This window comes from Microcebus murinus, unplaced genomic scaffold (assembly GCF_040939455.1).
Source record: "Microcebus murinus isolate Inina unplaced genomic scaffold, M.murinus_Inina_mat1.0 scaf050_hap2_Mmur4.0, whole genome shotgun sequence".
Lineage (NCBI taxonomy): Eukaryota > Metazoa > Chordata > Mammalia > Primates > Cheirogaleidae > Microcebus > Microcebus murinus.
Genome location: NW_027438996.1, coordinates 88,208 through 107,357, shown reverse-complemented (window position 1 = coordinate 107,357; position 19,150 = coordinate 88,208). Strand labels below are relative to the sequence as shown.

General features: G+C 63.8%; 5 non-coding genes across 5 annotated transcripts; all 5 read right to left on the bottom strand.

Moving 5' to 3' along the window:
* Window positions 1-2,046: 2,046 nt before the first annotated feature.
* Window positions 2,047-2,165, bottom strand: LOC142868981 (5S ribosomal RNA). Its single transcript, XR_012917836.1, has one exon. It is a non-coding gene; the product is annotated as a 5S ribosomal RNA (ribosomal RNA).
* Window positions 2,166-5,686: 3,521 nt separating this feature from the next.
* Window positions 5,687-5,805, bottom strand: LOC142868979 (5S ribosomal RNA). The gene has a single exon (XR_012917834.1). It is a non-coding gene; the product is annotated as a 5S ribosomal RNA (ribosomal RNA).
* Window positions 5,806-9,350: 3,545 nt separating this feature from the next.
* Window positions 9,351-9,469, bottom strand: LOC142868978 (5S ribosomal RNA). Its single transcript, XR_012917833.1, has one exon. It is a non-coding gene; the product is annotated as a 5S ribosomal RNA (ribosomal RNA).
* Window positions 9,470-13,010: 3,541 nt separating this feature from the next.
* Window positions 13,011-13,129, bottom strand: LOC142868994 (5S ribosomal RNA). The gene has a single exon (XR_012917849.1). It is a non-coding gene; the product is annotated as a 5S ribosomal RNA (ribosomal RNA).
* Window positions 13,130-16,647: 3,518 nt separating this feature from the next.
* Window positions 16,648-16,766, bottom strand: LOC142868993 (5S ribosomal RNA). The gene has a single exon (XR_012917848.1). It is a non-coding gene; the product is annotated as a 5S ribosomal RNA (ribosomal RNA).
* Between the last annotated feature and the right edge of the window lie 2,384 nt (window positions 16,767-19,150).

Sequence of the window (19,150 nt, the reverse complement as noted above, 5' to 3'; positions counted from 1 at the left end):
GAGCCTTCTGGGGGACCCGTGCTGAGAGAGGTTGTGGGCATGGCCCGCTGGGGCTCTGCCCGACCCAGGGCTGAGAGATGCAACCTCCCAGCTCTGGGTCCCTGCAGGGGAAGCGTTGGCAAGCACAGGGCCAGTCCTCCAAAGGCCCAGGTGCAGGGAGCCCAGGCCAAGCAGCCTGTGGAAGAAGCCACCCCGGGAACACGACTGCAGGCCACGGCCCTTCCCACCTCCTCCTCCTCCTCCTCCTGCTCCTCCACCCCCCCCGACCTCCCACCCCCCCACCCCACCCCCCGACATGGCGCAGGGCTCAGAGACACCTCAGACACTTGCTACCCAAAGTGCAAAGGGCATCAGTTGCTCCTCCAAACCCCCCCCCTGCCCAGCAGACCGCGTTGTCCAGCCAGCCCCCGGGCCTCCCTGGGGTGCCCAGCACAAAAGTGCAGACAACCACCGGACCCTCAATCTCAGTTTTCGGATGTTTTTGCCACTCTAAGGACCCGCAGGCCAGCTGGGCCTTCTGGCAGGACAGAGAGCCCCGGAATCCGACGTGGAGAGCTGGGTGTACGTCCCCACGAGGAGGCGGTCCCCACCTCCGCGGCTCTCCCCTTGCGGGGGGGAAAAGCAGCCACGGGGCCTCAGAGAAGACACCAGGCTGGGCGCCCTCCCCACAGTGGGGGCACGTCCCCCGCAGGCCACTTAGCGCCGGCCGCCGGCCGGCGGACGGTTGGGTGGCGCGAGACGCTGCGGCCGCCCTGCTACCGGGTTCCTGGGAGGGCGTCCTGGAACCAGCGTCCACACCAAGCCCTTGGAAGGCCCAGGCGACGGAGGAGCCCCGTCAGGCAGGGGCCGAGGACGGTGACGGCCCCGGGCGGGGAGGAGCGTGTCAGGCAGGGGCAGAGGACGGTGACAGGTGACAGGCCGGGCGGGAAGGAGTCAGTCAGGCAGGGGCCGAAGATGAGACGGGCTGGGTAAGGGTTAGGGTTAGAGTCAGGGCACAAGTCACAATCGCAAAGACCTGGAAGCGACCCGAGTGCCCATCGACCCACGAGTGCGTAAATGAAATGTGGCGCGTGGACACCACGGAGTGCTATTCAGCTAGGAGGAGCAGCGGTGAGAGGGCACCTCTCGTGGTTCTCCTGGCCAGAGCTGGAACCCGTTCCAGTAAGCCAGGTAGCCCAAGAATGGACACACGAGCACCACGTGCTCGCGCTCACCAGCAAATGGGTACGAACCGATGGACACCTAAGTGGACACAGAGGAATCACCTTCATCGGGTGGGTGTCGGGCGGGTGGGGGGAGGGGATGGGCATACACCTCCATTAGGAACGGGGTGGGTGCGCACCGACTGGGGGATGGGCGCACTTGAGGCTCTGACCCGAGGGGGGAGGCTGGGAGAGGGCAACGTACCCGACCTTAACATTGGTACCCCCACAATACGCTGGAACAACATCAGAGGTAAATGAATAAGAACACAGGGGGGAGGGGGGCACGGGCAACACATGTCACCTTAATACTTGGACTCCCATCATCTGCTTGAAAAGAGAGAGAAAAGAAAATGCAATCATAGAGATAAGAGACACTTTTTAAACATAATGAATCCGAAGAGAAAAGTAAAAGGAGGCCTGTGGAGCAGGTCTGGGTGTGACTCCGGATCCCCCAACATCAGGTGCCACCACCAAAGATTCCTACGTGTAGCCCATAGAACCCCAAAAGCAACGGGACGAGTTCTGGTCACATACTCCCTCAAAATGACATCCTGGCCTTCTTCTGGAACTCCCTCCCCTCTCAGACTCTCAAGGTTTCCTCCAGCGTGTCGGTTCCCACAGAGCAGACCTTTGGTCTGAGACCTGACAGTCCAGAAGCCACGCATGCTGCCGCGTGACGGCGGTGTCGCGGCTTGGGACAAGAGGAGGCCCCACGGTGCGGGCTGGGGCGCCAGGCACCGCGGCGGGCGCTGAGGGTGGGGGTGACCCCCACCCCGGGCCGCCGACTCGCTCCCAGAAAGGGGACAGAACAAGAGGCAAAACAAAAAAAAAAAAAAGAAGAAGCCTACGGCACCCGGTATTCCCAGGCGGTCTCCCATCCAAGTACTAACCAGGCCCGACCCTGCTTAGCTTCCGAGACCAGACGAGATCGGGCGCGTTCAGGGTGGTGTGGCCCTAGACGGCGGAGGGCGCCCCTGCCCCGCTCAAGAAGCCGAGCCTCTCTGCGCTTCCCCGCCGCCTCCTCCCCCCGCCCCAGGCCCCGCGCCGGCGCTGACCCGCACCGGGCCGGGCCTGTTGAGTTCACCGGCCAGGTCCGGCGGGCTCCGAGGGACGGGGGTGACAGGCGGGGCGGGGCGGGCAGGGAGCGGCGGGCCGGGGTGGGGGGCTGTCTCTCTATACACACACACACACACACACACACACACACTCACACTCACTCACTCACACTCACACAAGATGCGCCTCCACGGCTGGACTCGCCAAGGTGGAGACCTTCCAGCCCCCTTCCTCTCCTCGCCTGGCCCACCCCCAGCTCGTGGCCGCCGCCGCCGCCGCCGCCGCCGCCGATTGCACACGCGCGGGTCGCCCGCCCTTTGACCCCAGGCAGGGTCCGCCATCCCCGACAACCCCTTTCAGCTGCGCCCCCCACCCTGTGGGTGGGCTGCCGCCTATTCCCCCGGGCCCGGGCTGGGGCACAGCGCATGGGGGAGGGGAGCGAGTGTATGGGGCGTCTCTCTCTCTCTCTAGGGATGTGTCCCATGGGTGGGGTGGCGTGGTTTGTGGGGCGCTGAAGAAATCAGTCCCCTCCATCTCCTACCTCTGGAAAACGCCCAAGCCCTTGGAGAACTGCCGGCAACGCGACCGTGGGGGCCGGGAACCTCCTCTGGGTCCTCCTGTGGCCCAGTCCAAGGGGCCTGGGCCTGGCCGGGGCTGCATTAGACCCCGACCACCCTGGCGTGTGGACTCGCTAAAAATCGGCGATTAGATATTGGATTCCAGCTTCATTGAGGTCATTTCACTAATGAGTGCACCGGAAAGAGTTTCCTAATCCATCTGTGAGGGTGGCAACTGAAAGAGAATTTTAAAGCTGACAGAATAGGCGAGGAAAGGCATAGGAGATTTCCACACCCAGTAAGGAAGCCTTTCCCGAAATGGAAGAAAGAAACGAGCAAACAGAAACACCGGTAGCCCGCCAGGATCAGAGTCTGCCCCCGAGAGAAAGTACCCTGACCAGGTTCACCCGTGGGTGGGTGGCGAGCTAGCGGCATTCAGAAGAGCGAGGCCCGCAGTCTGTGCAGAAGACACCTGCACTCGGGTGTGTGTGGCGGCACGATTCACAAGCAGCTCCAGATGTTAAGCCAAGGAGAAGCCAGGGAGTTCCCAACGCCCCAGGTGTCCTCAGCCCACGACTGGCTGCTGGGGGAATGCGAAGCCCGGCTCCTTGTCTCAGAGCCCTTGTCTCAGAGCGGGACAACCAGGAGGTGTGACGTACACCCCGGGGTTCCCAGGAGGATCAGGCTGAAGCTGGGACTTGGCCTGAAAGTGTCCCCTCGCATGGCCACCCCCTTCCCCTTCCTGCTCCTCTACTCCTGGTGCCCCTCCATCCAGGGGCCAGACCTTAAAGAGTCACCCGCAAGAGAATCCTGGTCCCAAAGGAGCCTTCTGGGGGACCCGTGCTGAGAGAGGTTGTGGGCATGGCCCGCTGGGGCTCTGCCCGACCCAGGGCTGAGAGATGCAACCTCCCAGCTCTGGGTCCCTGCAGGGGAAGCGTTGGCAAGCACAGGGCCAGTCCTCCAAAGGCCCAGGTGCAGGGAGCCCAGGCCAAGCAGCCTGTGGAAGAAGCCACCCCGGGAACACGACTGCAGGCCACGGCCCTTCCCACCTCCTCCTCCTCCTCCTCCTGCTCCTCCACCCCCCCCCGACCTCCCACCCCCCCACCCCACCCCCCGACATGGCGCAGGGCTCAGAGACACCTCAGACACTTGCTACCCAAAGTGCAAAGGGCATCAGTTGCTCCTCCAAACCCCCCCCCTGCCCAGCAGACCGCGTTGTCCAGCCAGCCCCCGGGCCTCCCTGGGGTGCCCAGCACAAAAGTGCAGACAACCACCGGACCCTCAATCTCAGTTTTCGGATGTTTTTGCCACTCTAAGGACCCGCAGGCCAGCTGGGCCTTCTGGCAGGACAGAGAGCCCCGGAATCCGACGTGGAGAGCTGGGTGTACGTCCCCACGAGGAGGCGGTCCCCACCTCCGCGGCTCTCCCCTTGCGGGGGGGAAAAGCAGCCACGGGGCCTCAGAGAAGACACCAGGCTGGGCGCCCGCCCCACAGTGGGGGCACGTCCCCCGCAGGCCACTTAGCGCCGGCCGCCGGCCGGCGGACGGTTGGGTGGCGCGAGACGCTGCGGCCGCCCTGCTACCGGGTTCCTGGGAGGGCGTCCTGGAACCAGCGTCCACACCAAGCCCTTGGAAGGCCCAGGCGACGGAGGAGCCCCGTCAGGCAGGGGCCGAGGACGGTGACGGCCCGGGCGGGGAGGAGCGTGTCAGGCAGGGGCAGAGGACGGTGACAGGTGACAGGCCGGGCGGGAAGGAGTCAGTCAGGCAGGGGCCGAGGAGGAGACGGGCTGGGTAAGGGTTAGGGTTAGAGTCAGGGCACAAGTCACAATCGCAAAGACCTGGAAGCGACCCGAGTGCCCATCGACCCACGAGTGCGTAAATGAAATGTGGCGCGTGGACACCACGGAGTGCTATTCAGCTAGGAGGAGCAGCGGTGAGAGGGCACCTCTCGTGGTTCTCCTGGCCAGAGCTGGAACCCGTTCCAGTAAGCCAGGTAGCCCAAGAATGGACACACGAGCACCACGTGCTCGCGCTCACCAGCAAATGGGTACGAACCGATGGACACCTAAGTGGACACAGAGGAATCACCTTCATCGGGTGGGTGTCGGGCGGGTGGGGGGAGGGGATGGGCATACACCTCCATTAGGAACGGGGTGGGTGCGCACCGACTGGGGGATGGGCGCACTTGAGGCTCTGACCCGAGGGGGGAGGCTGGGAGAGGGCAACGTACCCGACCTTAACATTGGTACCCCCACAATACGCTGGAACAACATCAGAGGTAAATGAATAAGAACACAGGGGGGAGGGGGGCACGGGCAACACATGTCACCTTAATACTTGGACTCCCATCATCTGCTTGAAAAGAGAGAGAAAAGAAAATGCAATCATAGAGATAAGAGACACTTTTTAAACATAATGAATCCGAAGAGAAAAGTAAAAGGAGGCCTGTGGAGCAGGTCTGGGTGTGACTCCGGATCCCCCAACATCAGGTGCCACCACCAAAGATTCCTACGTGTAGCCCATAGAACCCCAAAAGCAACGGGACGAGTTCTGGTCACATACTCCCTCAAAATGACATCCTGGCCTTCTTCTGGAACTCCCTCCCCTCTCAGACTCTCAAGGTTTCCTCCAGCGTGTCGGTTCCCACAGAGCAGACCTTTGGTCTGAGACCTGACAGTCCAGAAGCCACGCATGCTGCCGCGTGACGGCGGTGTCGCGGCTTGGGACAAGAGGAGGCCCCACGGTGCGGGCTGGGGCGCCAGGCACCGCGGCGGGCGCTGAGGGTGGGGGTGACCCCCACCCCGGGCCGCCGACTCGCTCCCAGAAAGGGGACAGAACAAGAGGCAAAACAAAAAAAAAAAAAAGAAGAAGCCTACGGCACCCGGTATTCCCAGGCGGTCTCCCATCCAAGTACTAACCAGGCCCGACCCTGCTTAGCTTCCGAGACCAGACGAGATCGGGCGCGTTCAGGGTGGTGTGGCCCTAGACGGCGGAGGGCGCCCCTGCCCCGCTCAAGAAGCCGAGCCTCTCTGCGCTTCCCCGCCGCCTCCTCCCCCCGCCCCAGGCCCCGCGCCGGCGCTGACCCGCACCGGGCCGGGCCTGTTGAGTTCACCGGCCGGGTCCGGCGGGCTCCGAGGGACGGGGGTGACAGGCGGGGCGGGGCGGGGCGGGGCGGGGCGGGCAGGGAGCGGCGGGCCGGGGTGGGGGGCTGTCTCTCTATACACACACACACACACACACACACACACACACACACTCACACTCACACTCACTCACTCACACTCACACAAGATGCGCCTCCACGGCTGGACTCGCCAAGGTGGAGACCTTCCAGCCCCCTTCCTCTCCTCGCCTGGCCCACCCCCAGCTCCTGGCCGGCCGCCGCCGCCGCCGCCGATTGCGCACGCGCGGGTCGCCCGCCCTTTGACCCCAGGCAGGGGCCGCCCTCCCTGACAACCCCTTTCAGCTGGGCCCCCCACCCTGTGGGTGGGCTGCCGCCTATTCCCCCGGGCCCGGGCTGGGGCACAGCGCATGGGGGAGGGGAGCGAGTGTATGGGGCGTCTCTCTCTCTCTCTAGGGATGTGTCCCATGGGTGGGGTGGCGTGGTTTGTGGGGCGCTGAAGAAATCAGTCCCCTCCATCTCCTACCTCTGGAAAACGCCCAAGCCCTTGGAGAACTGCCGGCAACGCGACCGTGGGGGCCGGGACCCTCCTCTGTGTCCTCCTGTGGCCCAGTCCAAGGGGCCTGGGCCTGGCCGGGGCTGCATTGGACCCCGACCACCCTGGCGTGTGGACTCGCTAAAAATCGGCGATTAGATATTGGATTCCAGCTTCATTGAGGTCATTTCACTAATGAGTGCACCGGAAAGAGTTTCCTAATCCATCTGTGAGGGTGGCAACTGAAAGAGAATTTTAAAGCTGACAGAATAGGCGAGGAAAGGCATAGGAGATTTCCACACCCAGTAAGGAAGCCTTTCCCGAAATGGAAGAAAGAAACGAGCAAACAGAAACACCGGTAGCCCGCCAGGATCAGAGTCTGCCCCCGAGAGAAAGTACCCTGACCAGGTTCACCCGTGGGTGGGTGGCGAGCTAGCGGCATTCAGAAGAGCGAGGCCCGCAGTCTGTGCAGAAGACACCTGCACTCGGGTGTGTGTGGCGGCACGATTCACAAGCAGCTCCAGATGTTAAGCCAAGGAGAAGCCAGGGAGTTCCCAACGCCCCAGGTGTCCTCAGCCCACGACTGGCTGCTGGGGGAATGCGAAGCCCGGCTCCTTGTCTCAGAGCCCTTGTCTCAGAGCGGGACAACCAGGAGGTGTGACGTACACCCCGGGGTTCCCAGGAGGATCAGGCTGAAGCTGGGACTTGGCCTGAAAGTGTCCCCTCGCATGGCCACCCCCTTCCCCTTCCTGCTCCTCTACTCCTGGTGCCCCTCCATCCAGGGGCCAGACCTTAAAGAGTCACCCGCAAGAGAATCCTGGTCCCAAAGGAGCCTTCTGGGGGACCCGTGCTGAGAGAGGTTGTGGGCATGGCCCGCTGGGGCTCTGCCCGACCCAGGGCTGAGAGATGCAACCTCCCAGCTCTGGGTCCCTGCAGGGGAAGCGTTGGCAAGCACAGGGCCAGTCCTCCAAAGGCCCAGGTGCAGGGAGCCCAGGCCAAGCAGCCTGTGGAAGAAGCCACCCCGGGAACACGACTGCAGGCCACGGCCCTTCCCACCTCCTCCTCCTCCTCCTCCTGCTCCTCCACCCCCCCCCCCGACCTCCCACCCCCCCACCCCACCCCCCGACATGGCGCAGGGCTCAGAGACACCTCAGACACTTGCTACCCAAAGTGCAAAGGGCATCAGTTGCTCCTCCAAACCCCCCCCCTGCCCAGCAGACCGCGTTGTCCAGCCAGCCCCCGGGCCTCCCTGGGGTGCCCAGCACAAAAGTGCAGACAACCACCGGACCCTCAATCTCAGTTTTCGGATGTTTTTGCCACTCTAAGGACCCGCAGGCCAGCTGGGCCTTCTGGCAGGACAGAGAGCCCCGGAATCCGACGTGGAGAGCTGGGTGTACGTCCCCACGAGGAGGCGGTCCCCACCTCCGCGGCTCTCCCCTTGCGGGGGGGAAAAGCAGCCACGGGGCCTCAGAGAAGACACCAGGCTGGGCGCCCGCCCCACAGTGGGGGCACGTCCCCCGCAGGCCACTTAGCGCCGGCCGCCGGCCGGCGGACGGTTGGGTGGCGCGAGACGCTGCGGCCGCCCTGCTACCGGGTTCCTGGGAGGGCGTCCTGGAACCAGCGTCCACACCAAGCCCTTGGAAGGCCCAGGCGACGGAGGAGCCCCGTCAGGCAGGGGCCGAGGACGGTGACGGCCCGGGCGGGGAGGAGCGTGTCAGGCAGGGGCAGAGGACGGTGACAGGTGACAGGCCGGGCGGGAAGGAGTCAGTCAGGCAGGGGCCGAGGAGGAGACGGGCTGGGTAAGGGTTAGGGTTAGAGTCAGGGCACAAGTCACAATCGCAAAGACCTGGAAGCGACCCGAGTGCCCATCGACCCACGAGTGCGTAAATGAAATGTGGCGCGTGGACACCACGGAGTGCTATTCAGCTAGGAGGAGCAGCGGTGAGAGGGCACCTCTCGTGGTTCTCCTGGCCAGAGCTGGAACCCGTTCCAGTAAGCCAGGTAGCCCAAGAATGGACACACGAGCACCACGTGCTCGCGCTCACCAGCAAATGGGTACGAACCGATGGACACCTAAGTGGACACAGAGGAATCACCTTCATCGGGTGGGTGTCGGGCGGGTGGGGGGAGGGGATGGGCATACACCTCCATTAGGAACGGGGTGGGTGCGCACCGACTGGGGGATGGGCGCACTTGAGGCTCTGACCCGAGGGGGGAGGCTGGGAGAGGGCAACGTACCCGACCTTAACATTGGTACCCCCACAATACGCTGGAACAACATCAGAGGTAAATGAATAAGAACACAGGGGGGAGGGGGGCACGGGCAACACATGTCACCTTAATACTTGGACTCCCATCATCTGCTTGAAAAGAGAGAGAAAAGAAAATGCAATCATAGAGATAAGAGACACTTTTTAAACATAATGAATCCGAAGAGAAAAGTAAAAGGAGGCCTGTGGAGCAGGTCTGGGTGTGACTCCGGATCCCCCAACATCAGGTGCCACCACCAAAGATTCCTACGTGTAGCCCATAGAACCCCAAAAGCAACGGGACGAGTTCTGGTCACATACTCCCTCAAAATGACATCCTGGCCTTCTTCTGGAACTCCCTCCCCTCTCAGACTCTCAAGGTTTCCTCCAGCGTGTCGGTTCCCACAGAGCAGACCTTTGGTCTGAGACCTGACAGTCCAGAAGCCACGCATGCTGCCGCGTGACGGCGGTGTCGCGGCTTGGGACAAGAGGAGGCCCCACGGTGCGGGCTGGGGCGCCAGGCACCGCGGCGGGCGCTGAGGGTGGGGGTGACCCCCACCCCGGGCCGCCGACTCGCTCCCAGAAAGGGGACAGAACAAGAGGCAAAACAAAAAAAAAAAAAAGAAGAAGCCTACGGCACCCGGTATTCCCAGGCGGTCTCCCATCCAAGTACTAACCAGGCCCGACCCTGCTTAGCTTCCGAGACCAGACGAGATCGGGCGCGTTCAGGGTGGTGTGGCCCTAGACGGCGGAGGGCGCCCCTGCCCCGCTCAAGAAGCCGAGCCTCTCTGCGCTTCCCCGCCGCCTCCTCCCCCCGCCCCAGGCCCCGCGCCGGCGCTGACCCGCACCGGGCCGGGCCTGTTGAGTTCACCGGCCGGGTCCGGCGGGCTCCGAGGGACGGGGGTGACAGGCGGGGCGGGGCGGGGCGGGGCGGGGCGGGCAGGGAGCGGCGGGCCGGGGTGGGGGGCTGTCTCTCTATACACACACACACACACACACACACACACACACTCACACTCACACTCACTCACTCACACTCACACAAGATGCGCCTCCACGGCTGGACTCGCCAAGGTGGAGACCTTCCAGCCCCCTTCCTCTCCTCGCCTGGCCCACCCCCAGCTCGTGGCCGCCGCCGCCGCCGCCGCCGATTGCGCACGCGCGGGTCGCCCGCCCTTTGACCCCAGGCAGGGTCCGCCATCCCCGACAACCCCTTTCAGCTGCGCCCCCCACCCTGTGGGTGGGCTGCCGCCTATTCCCCCGGGCCCGGGCTGGGGCACAGCGCATGGGGGAGGGGAGCGAGTGTATGGGGCGTCTCTCTCTCTCTCTAGGGATGTGTCCCATGGGTGGGGTGGCGTGGTTTGTGGGGCGCTGAAGAAATCAGTCCCCTCCATCTCCTACCTCTGGAAAACGCCCAAGCCCTTGGAGAACTGCCGGCAACGCGACCGTGGGGGCCGGGACCCTCCTCTGTGTCCTCCTGTGGCCCAGTCCAAGGGGCCTGGGCCTGGCCGGGGCTGCATTGGACCCCGACCACCCTGGCGTGTGGACTCGCTAAAAATCGGCGATTAGATATTGGATTCCAGCTTCATTGAGGTCATTTCACTAATGAGTGCACCGGAAAGAGTTTCCTAATCCATCTGTGAGGGTGGCAACTGAAAGAGAATTTTAAAGCTGACAGAATAGGCGAGGAAAGGCATAGGAGATTTCCACACCCAGTAAGGAAGCCTTTCCCGAAATGGAAGAAAGAAACGAGCAAACAGAAACACCGGTAGCCCGCCAGGATCAGAGTCTGCCCCCGAGAGAAAGTACCCTGACCAGGTTCACCCGTGGGTGGGTGGCGAGCTAGCGGCATTCAGAAGAGCGAGGCCCGCAGTCTGTGCAGAAGACACCTGCACTCGGGTGTGTGTGGCGGCACGATTCACAAGCAGCTCCAGATGTTAAGCCAAGGAGAAGCCAGGGAGTTCCCAACGCCCCAGGTGTCCTCAGCCCACGACTGGCTGCTGGGGGAATGCGAAGCCCGGCTCCTTGTCTCAGAGCCCTTGTCTCAGAGCGGGACAACCAGGAGGTGTGACGTACACCCCGGGGTTCCCAGGAGGATCAGGCTGAAGCTGGGACTTGGCCTGAAAGTGTCCCCTCGCATGGCCACCCCCTTCCCCTTCCTGCTCCTCTACTCCTGGTGCCCCTCCATCCAGGGGCCAGACCTTAAAGAGTCACCCGCAAGAGAATCCTGGTCCCAAAGGAGCCTTCTGGGGGACCCGTGCTGAGAGAGGTTGTGGGCATGGCCCGCTGGGGCTCTGCCCGACCCAGGGCTGAGAGATGCAACCTCCCAGCTCTGGGTCCCTGCAGGGGAAGCGTTGGCAAGCACAGGGCCAGTCCTCCAAAGGCCCAGGTGCAGGGAGCCCAGGCCAAGCAGCCTGTGGAAGAAGCCACCCCGGGAACACGACTGCAGGCCACGGCCCTTCCCACCTCCTCCTCCTCCTCCTCCTGCTCCTCCACACCCCCCCCCGACCTCCCACCCCCCCACCCCACCCCCCGACATGGCGCAGGGCTCAGAGACACCTCAGACACTTGCTACCCAAAGTGCAAAGGGCATCAGTTGCTCCTCCAAACCCCCCCCCGTGCCCAGCAGACCGCGTTGTCCAGCCAGCCCCCGGGCCTCCCTGGGGTGCCCAGCACAAAAGTGCAGACAACCACCGGACCCTCAATCTCAGTTTTCGGATGTTTTTGCCACTCTAAGGACCCGCAGGCCAGCTGGGCCTTCTGGCAGGACAGAGAGCCCCGGAATCCGACGTGGAGAGCTGGGTGTACGTCCCCACGAGGAGGCGGTCCCCACCTCCGCGGCTCTCCCCTTGCGGGGGGGAAAAGCAGCCACGGGGCCTCAGAGAAGACACCAGGCTGGGCGCCCGCCCCACAGTGGGGGCACGTCCCCCGCAGGCCACTTAGCGCCGGCCGCCGGCCGGCGGACGGTTGGGTGGCGCGAGACGCTGCGGCCGCCCTGCTACCGGGTCCCTGGGAGGGCGTCCTGGAACCAGCGTCCACACCAAGCCCTTGGAAGGCCCAGGCGACGGAGGAGCCCCGTCAGGCAGGGGCCGAGGACGGTGACGGCCCGGGCGGGGAGGAGCGTGTCAGGCAGGGGCAGAGGACGGTGACAGGTGACAGGCCGGGCGGGAAGGAGTCAGTCAGGCAGGGGCCGAGGAGGAGACGGGCTGGGTAAGGGTTAGGGTTAGAGTCAGGGCACAAGTCACAATCGCAAAGACCTGGAAGCGACCCGAGTGCCCATCGACCCACGAGTGCGTAAATGAAATGTGGCGCGTGGACACCACGGAGTGCTATTCAGCTAGGAGGAGCAGCGGTGAGAGGGCACCTCTCGTGGTTCTCCTGGCCAGAGCTGGAACCCGTTCCAGTAAGCCAGGTAGCCCAAGAATGGACACACGAGCACCACGTGCTCGCGCTCACCAGCAAATGGGTACGAACCGATGGACACCTAAGTGGACACAGAGGAATCACCTTCATCGGGTGGGTGTCGGGCGGGTGGGGGGAGGGGATGGGCATACACCTCCATTAGGAACGGGGTGGGTGCGCACCGACTGGGGGATGGGCGCACTTGAGGCTCTGACCCGAGGGGGGAGGCTGGGAGAGGGCAACGTACCCGACCTTAACATTGGTACCCCCACAATACGCTGGAACAACATCAGAGGTAAATGAATAAGAACACAGGGGGGAGGGGGGCACGGGCAACACATGTCACCTTAATACTTGGACTCCCATCATCTGCTTGAAAAGAGAGAGAAAAGAAAATGCAATCATAGAGATAAGAGACACTTTTTAAACATAATGAATCCGAAGAGAAAAGTAAAAGGAGGCCTGTGGAGCAGGTCTGGGTGTGACTCCGGATCCCCCAACATCAGGTGCCACCACCAAAGATTCCTACGTGTAGCCCATAGAACCCCAAAAGCAACGGGACGAGTTCTGGTCACATACTCCCTCAAAATGACATCCTGGCCTTCTTCTGGAACTCCCTCCCCTCTCAGACTCTCAAGGTTTCCTCCAGCGTGTCGGTTCCCACAGAGCAGACCTTTGGTCTGAGACCTGACAGTCCAGAAGCCACGCATGCTGCCGCGTGACGGCGGTGTCGCGGCTTGGGACAAGAGGAGGCCCCACGGTGCGGGCTGGGGCGCCAGGCACCGCGGCGGGCGCTGAGGGTGGGGGTGACCCCCACCCCGGGCCGCCGACTCGCTCCCAGAAAGGGGACAGAACAAGAGGCAAAACAAAAAAAAAAAAAAGAAGAAGCCTACGGCACCCGGTATTCCCAGGCGGTCTCCCATCCAAGTACTAACCAGGCCCGACCCTGCTTAGCTTCCGAGACCAGACGAGATCGGGCGCGTTCAGGGTGGTGTGGCCCCTGCCCCGCTCAAGAAGCCGAGCCTCTCTGCGCTTCCCCGCCGCCTCCTCCCCCCGCCCCAGGCCCCGCGCCGGCGCTGACCCGCACCGGGCCGGGCCTGTTGAGTTCACCGGCCGGGTCCGGCGGGCTCCGAGGGACGGGGGTGACAGGCGGGGCGGGGCGGGGCGGGGCGGGCAGGGAGCGGCGGGCCGGGGTGGGGGGCTGTCTCTCTATACACACACACACACACACACACACACACACACTCACACTCACACTCACTCACTCACACTCACACAAGATGCGCCTCCACGGCTGGACTCGCCAAGGTGGAGACCTTCCAGCCCCCTTCCTCTCCTCGCCTGGCCCACCCCCAGCTCGTGGCCGCCGCCGCCGCCGCCGCCGATTGCGCACGCGCGGGTCGCCCGCCCTTTGACCCCAGGCAGGGGCCGCCATCCCCGACAACCCCTTTCAGCTGCGCCCCCCACCCTGTGGGTGGGCTGCCGCCTATTCCCCCGGGCCCGGGCTGGGGCACAGCGCATGGGGGAGGGGAGCGAGTGTATGGGGCGTCTCTCTCTCTCTCTAGGGATGTGTCCCATGGGTGGGGTGGCGTGGTTTGTGGGGCGCTGAAGAAATCAGTCCCCTCCATCTCCTACCTCTGGAAAACGCCCAAGCCCTTGGAGAACTGCCGGCAACGCGACCGTGGGGGCCGGGACCCTCCTCTGTGTCCTCCTGTGGCCCAGTCCAAGGGGCCTGGGCCTGGCCGGGGCTGCATTGGACCCCGACCACCCTGGCGTGTGGACTCGCTAAAAATCGGCGATTAGATATTGGATTCCAGCTTCATTGAGGTCATTTCACTAATGAGTGCACCGGAAAGAGTTTCCTAATCCATCTGTGAGGGTGGCAACTGAAAGAGAATTTTAAAGCTGACAGAATAGGCGAGGAAAGGCATAGGAGATTTCCACACCCAGTAAGGAAGCCTTTCCCGAAATGGAAGAAAGAAACGAGCAAACAGAAACACCGGTAGCCCGCCAGGATCAGAGTCTGCCCCCGAGAGAAAGTACCCTGACCAGGTTCACCCGTGGGTGGGTGGCGAGCTAGCGGCATTCAGAAGAGCGAGGCCCGCAGTCTGTGCAGAAGACACCTGCACTCGGGTGTGTGTGGCGGCACGATTCACAAGCAGCTCCAGATGTTAAGCCAAGGAGAAGCCAGGGAGTTCCCAACGCCCCAGGTGTCCTCAGCCCACGACTGGCTGCTGGGGGAATGCGAAGCCCGGCTCCTTGTCTCAGAGCCCTTGTCTCAGAGCGGGACAACCAGGAGGTGTGACGTACACCCCGGGGTTCCCAGGAGGATCAGGCTGAAGCTGGGACTTGGCCTGAAAGTGTCCCCTCGCATGGCCACCCCCTTCCCCTTCCTGCTCCTCTACTCCTGGTGCCCCTCCATCCAGGGGCCAGACCTTAAAGAGTCACCCGCAAGAGAATCCTGGTCCCAAAGGAGCCTTCTGGGGGACCCGTGCTGAGAGAGGTTGTGGGCATGGCCCGCTGGGGCTCTGCCCGACCCAGGGCTGAGAGATGCAACCTCCCAGCTCTGGGTCCCTGCAGGGGAAGCGTTGGCAAGCACAGGGCCAGTCCTCCAAAGGCCCAGGTGCAGGGAGCCCAGGCCAAGCAGCCTGTGGAAGAAGCCACCCCGGGAACACGACTGCAGGCCACGGCCCTTCCCACCTCCTCCTCCTCCTCCTCCTGCTCCTCCACACCCCCCCCCCGACCTCCCACCCCCCCACCCCACCCCCCGACATGGCGCAGGGCTCAGAGACACCTCAGACACTTGCTACCCAAAGTGCAAAGGGCATCAGTTGCTCCTCCAAACCCCCCCCCGTGCCCAGCAGACCGCGTTGTCCAGCCAGCCCCCGGGCCTCCCTGGGGTGCCCAGCACAAAAGTGCAGACAACCACCGGACCCTCAATCTCAGTTTTCGGATGTTTTTGCCACTCTAAGGACCCGCAGGCCAGCTGGGCCTTCTGGCAGGACAGAGAGCCCCGGAATCCGACGTGGAGAGCTGGGTGTACGTCCCCACGAGGAGGCGGTCCCCACCTCCGCGGCTCTCCCCTTGCGGGGGGGAAAAGCAGCCACGGGGCCTCAGAGAAGACACCAGGCTGGGCGCCCGCCCCACAGTGGGGGCACGTCCCCCGCAGGCCACTTAGCGCCGGCCGCCGGCCGGCGGACGGTTGGGTGGCGCGAGACGCTGCGGCCGCCCTGCTACCGGGTCCCTGGGAGGGCGTCCTGGAACCAGCGTCCACACCAAGCCCTTGGAAGGCCCAGGCGACGGAGGAGCCCCGTCAGGCAGGGGCCGAGGACGGTGACGGCCCGGGCGGGGAGGAGCGTGTCAGGCAGGGGCAGAGGACGGTGACAGGTGACAGGCCGGGCGGGAAGGAGTCAGTCAGGCAGGGGCCGAGGAGGAGACGGGCTGGGTAAGGGTTAGGGTTAGAGTCAGGGCACAAGTCACAATCGCAAAGACCTGGAAGCGACCCGAGTGCCCATCGACCCACGAGTGCGTAAATGAAATGTGGCGCGTGGACACCACGGAGTGCTATTCAGCTAGGAGGAGCAGCGGTGAGAGGGCACCTCTCGTGGTTCTCCTGGCCAGAGCTGGAACCCGTTCCAGTAAGCCAGGTAGCCCAAGAATGGACACACGAGCACCACGTGCTCGCGCTCACCAGCAAATGGGTACGAACCGATGGACACCTAAGTGGACACAGAGGAATCACCTTCATCGGGTGGGTGTCGGGCGGGTGGGGGGAGGGGATGGGCATACACCTCCATTAGGAACGGGGTGGGTGCGCACCGACTGGGGGATGGGCGCACTTGAGGCTCTGACCCGAGGGGGGAGGCTGGGAGAGGGCAACGTACCCGACCTTAACATTGGTACCCCCACAATACGCTGGAACAACATCAGAGGTAAATGAATAAGAACACAGGGGGGAGGGGGGCACGGGCAACACATGTCACCTTAATACTTGGACTCCCATCATCTGCTTGAAAAGAGAGAGAAAAGAAAATGCAATCATAGAGATAAGAGACACTTTTTAAACATAATGAATCCGAAGAGAAAAGTAAAAGGAGGCCTGTGGAGCAGGTCTGGGTGTGACTCCGGATCCCCCAACATCAGGTGCCACCACCAAAGATTCCTACGTGTAGCCCATAGAACCCCAAAAGCAACGGGACGAGTTCTGGTCACATACTCCCTCAAAATGACATCCTGGCCTTCTTCTGGAACTCCCTCCCCTCTCAGACTCTCAAGGTTTCCTCCAGCGTGTCGGTTCCCACAGAGCAGACCTTTGGTCTGAGACCTGACAGTCCAGAAGCCACGCATGCTGCCGCGTGACGGCGGTGTCGCGGCTTGGGACAAGAGGAGGCCCCACGGTGCGGGCTGGGGCGCCAGGCACCGCGGCGGGCGCTGAGGGTGGGGGTGACCCCCACCCCGGGCCGCCGACTCGCTCCCAGAAAGGGGACAGAACAAGAGGCAAAACAAAAAAAAAAAAAAGAAGAAGCCTACGGCACCCGGTATTCCCAGGCGGTCTCCCATCCAAGTACTAACCAGGCCCGACCCTGCTTAGCTTCCGAGACCAGACGAGATCGGGCGCGTTCAGGGTGGTGTGGCCCCTGCCCCGCTCAAGAAGCCGAGCCTCTCTGCGCTTCCCCGCCGCCTCCTCCCCCCGCCCCAGGCCCCGCGCCGGCGCTGACCCGCACCGGGCCGGGCCTGTTGAGTTCACCGGCCGGGTCCGGCGGGCTCCGAGGGACGGGGGTGACAGGCGGGGCGGGGCGGGGCGGGGCGGGCAGGGAGCGGCGGGCCGGGGTGGGGGGCTGTCTCTCTATACACACACACACACACACACACACACACACACTCACACTCACACTCACTCACTCACACTCACACAAGATGCGCCTCCACGGCTGGACTCGCCAAGGTGGAGACCTTCCAGCCCCCTTCCTCTCCTCGCCTGGCCCACCCCCAGCTCGTGGCCGCCGCCGCCGCCGCCGCCGATTGCGCACGCGCGGGTCGCCCGCCCTTTGACCCCAGGCAGGGGCCGCCATCCCCGACAACCCCTTTCAGCTGCGCCCCCCACCCTGTGGGTGGGCTGCCGCCTATTCCCCCGGGCCCGGGCTGGGGCACAGCGCATGGGGGAGGGGAGCGAGTGTATGGGGCGTCTCTCTCTCTCTCTAGGGATGTGTCCCATGGGTGGGGTGGCGTGGTTTGTGGGGCGCTGAAGAAATCAGTCCCCTCCATCTCCTACCTCTGGAAAACGCCCAAGCCCTTGGAGAACTGCCGGCAACGCGACCGTGGGGGCCGGGACCCTCCTCTGTGTCCTCCTGTGGCCCAGTCCAAGGGGCCTGGGCCTGGCCGGGGCTGCATTGGACCCCGACCACCCTGGCGTGTGGACTCGCTAAAAATCGGCGATTAGATATTGGATTCCAGCTTCATTGAGGTCATTTCACTAATGAGTGCACCGGAAAGAGTTTCCTAATCCATCTGTGAGGGTGGCAACTGAAAGAGAATTTTAAAGCTGACAGAATAGGCGAGGAAAGGCATAGGAGATTTCCACACCCAGTAAGGAAGCCTTTCCCGAAATGGAAGAAAGAAACGAGCAAACAGAAACACCGGTAGCCCGCCAGGATCAGAGTCTGCCCCCGAGAGAAAGTACCCTGACCAGGTTCACCCGTGGGTGGGTGGCGAGCTAGCGGCATTCAGAAGAGCGAGGCCCGCAGTCTGTGCAGAAGACACCTGCACTCGGGTGTGTGTGGCGGCACGATTCACAAGCAGCTCCAGATGTTAAGCCAAGGAGAAGCCAGGGAGTTCCCAACGCCCCAGGTGTCCTCAGCCCACGACTGGCTGCTGGGGGAATGCGAAGCCCGGCTCCTTGTCTCAGAGCCCTTGTCTCAGAGCGGGACAACCAGGAGGTGTGACGTACACCCCGGGGTTCCCAGGAGGATCAGGCTGAAGCTGGGACTTGGCCTGAAAGTGTCCCCTCGCATGGCCACCCCCTTCCCCTTCCTGCTCCTCTACTCCTGGTGCCCCTCCATCCAGGGGCCAGACCTTAAAGAGTCACCCGCAAGAGAATCCTGGTCCCAAAGGAGCCTTCTGGGGGACCCGTGCTGAGAGAGGTTGTGGGCATGGCCCGCTGGGGCTCTGCCCGACCCAGGGCTGAGAGATGCAACCTCCCAGCTCTGGGTCCCTGCAGGGGAAGCGTTGGCAAGCACAGGGCCAGTCCTCCAAAGGCCCAGGTGCAGGGAGCCCAGGCCAAGCAGCCTGTGGAAGAAGCCACCCCGGGAACACGACTGCAGGCCACGGCCCTTCCCACCTCCTCCTCCTCCTCCTCCTGCTCCTCCACACCCCCCCCCCGACCTCCCACCCCCCCACCCCACCCCCCGACATGGCGCAGGGCTCAGAGACACCTCAGACACTTGCTACCCAAAGTGCAAAGGGCATCAGTTGCTCCTCCAAACCCCCCCCCGTGCCCAGCAGACCGCGTTGTCCAGCCAGCCCCCGGGCCTCCCTGGGGTGCCCAGCACAAAAGTGCAGACAACCACCGGACCCTCAATCTCAGTTTTCGGATGTTTTTGCCACTCTAAGGACCCGCAGGCCAGCTGGGCCTTCTGGCAGGACAGAGAGCCCCGGAATCCGACGTGGAGAGCTGGGTGTACGTCCCCACGAGGAGGCGGTCCCCACCTCCGCGGCTCTCCCCTTGCGGGGGGGAAAAGCAGCCACGGGGCCTCAGAGAAGACACCAGGCTGGGCGCCCGCCCCACAGTGGGGGCACGTCCCCCGCAGGCCACTTAGCGCCGGCCGCCGGCCGGCGGACGGTTGGGTGGCGCGAGACGCTGCGGCCGCCCTGCTACCGGGTCCCTGGGAGGGCGTCCTGGAACCAGCGTCCACACCAAGCCCTTGGAAGGCCCAGGCGACGGAGGAGCCCCGTCAGGCAGGGGCCGAGGACGGTGACGGCCCGGGCGGGGAGGAGCGTGTCAGGCAGGGGCAGAGGACGGTGACAGGT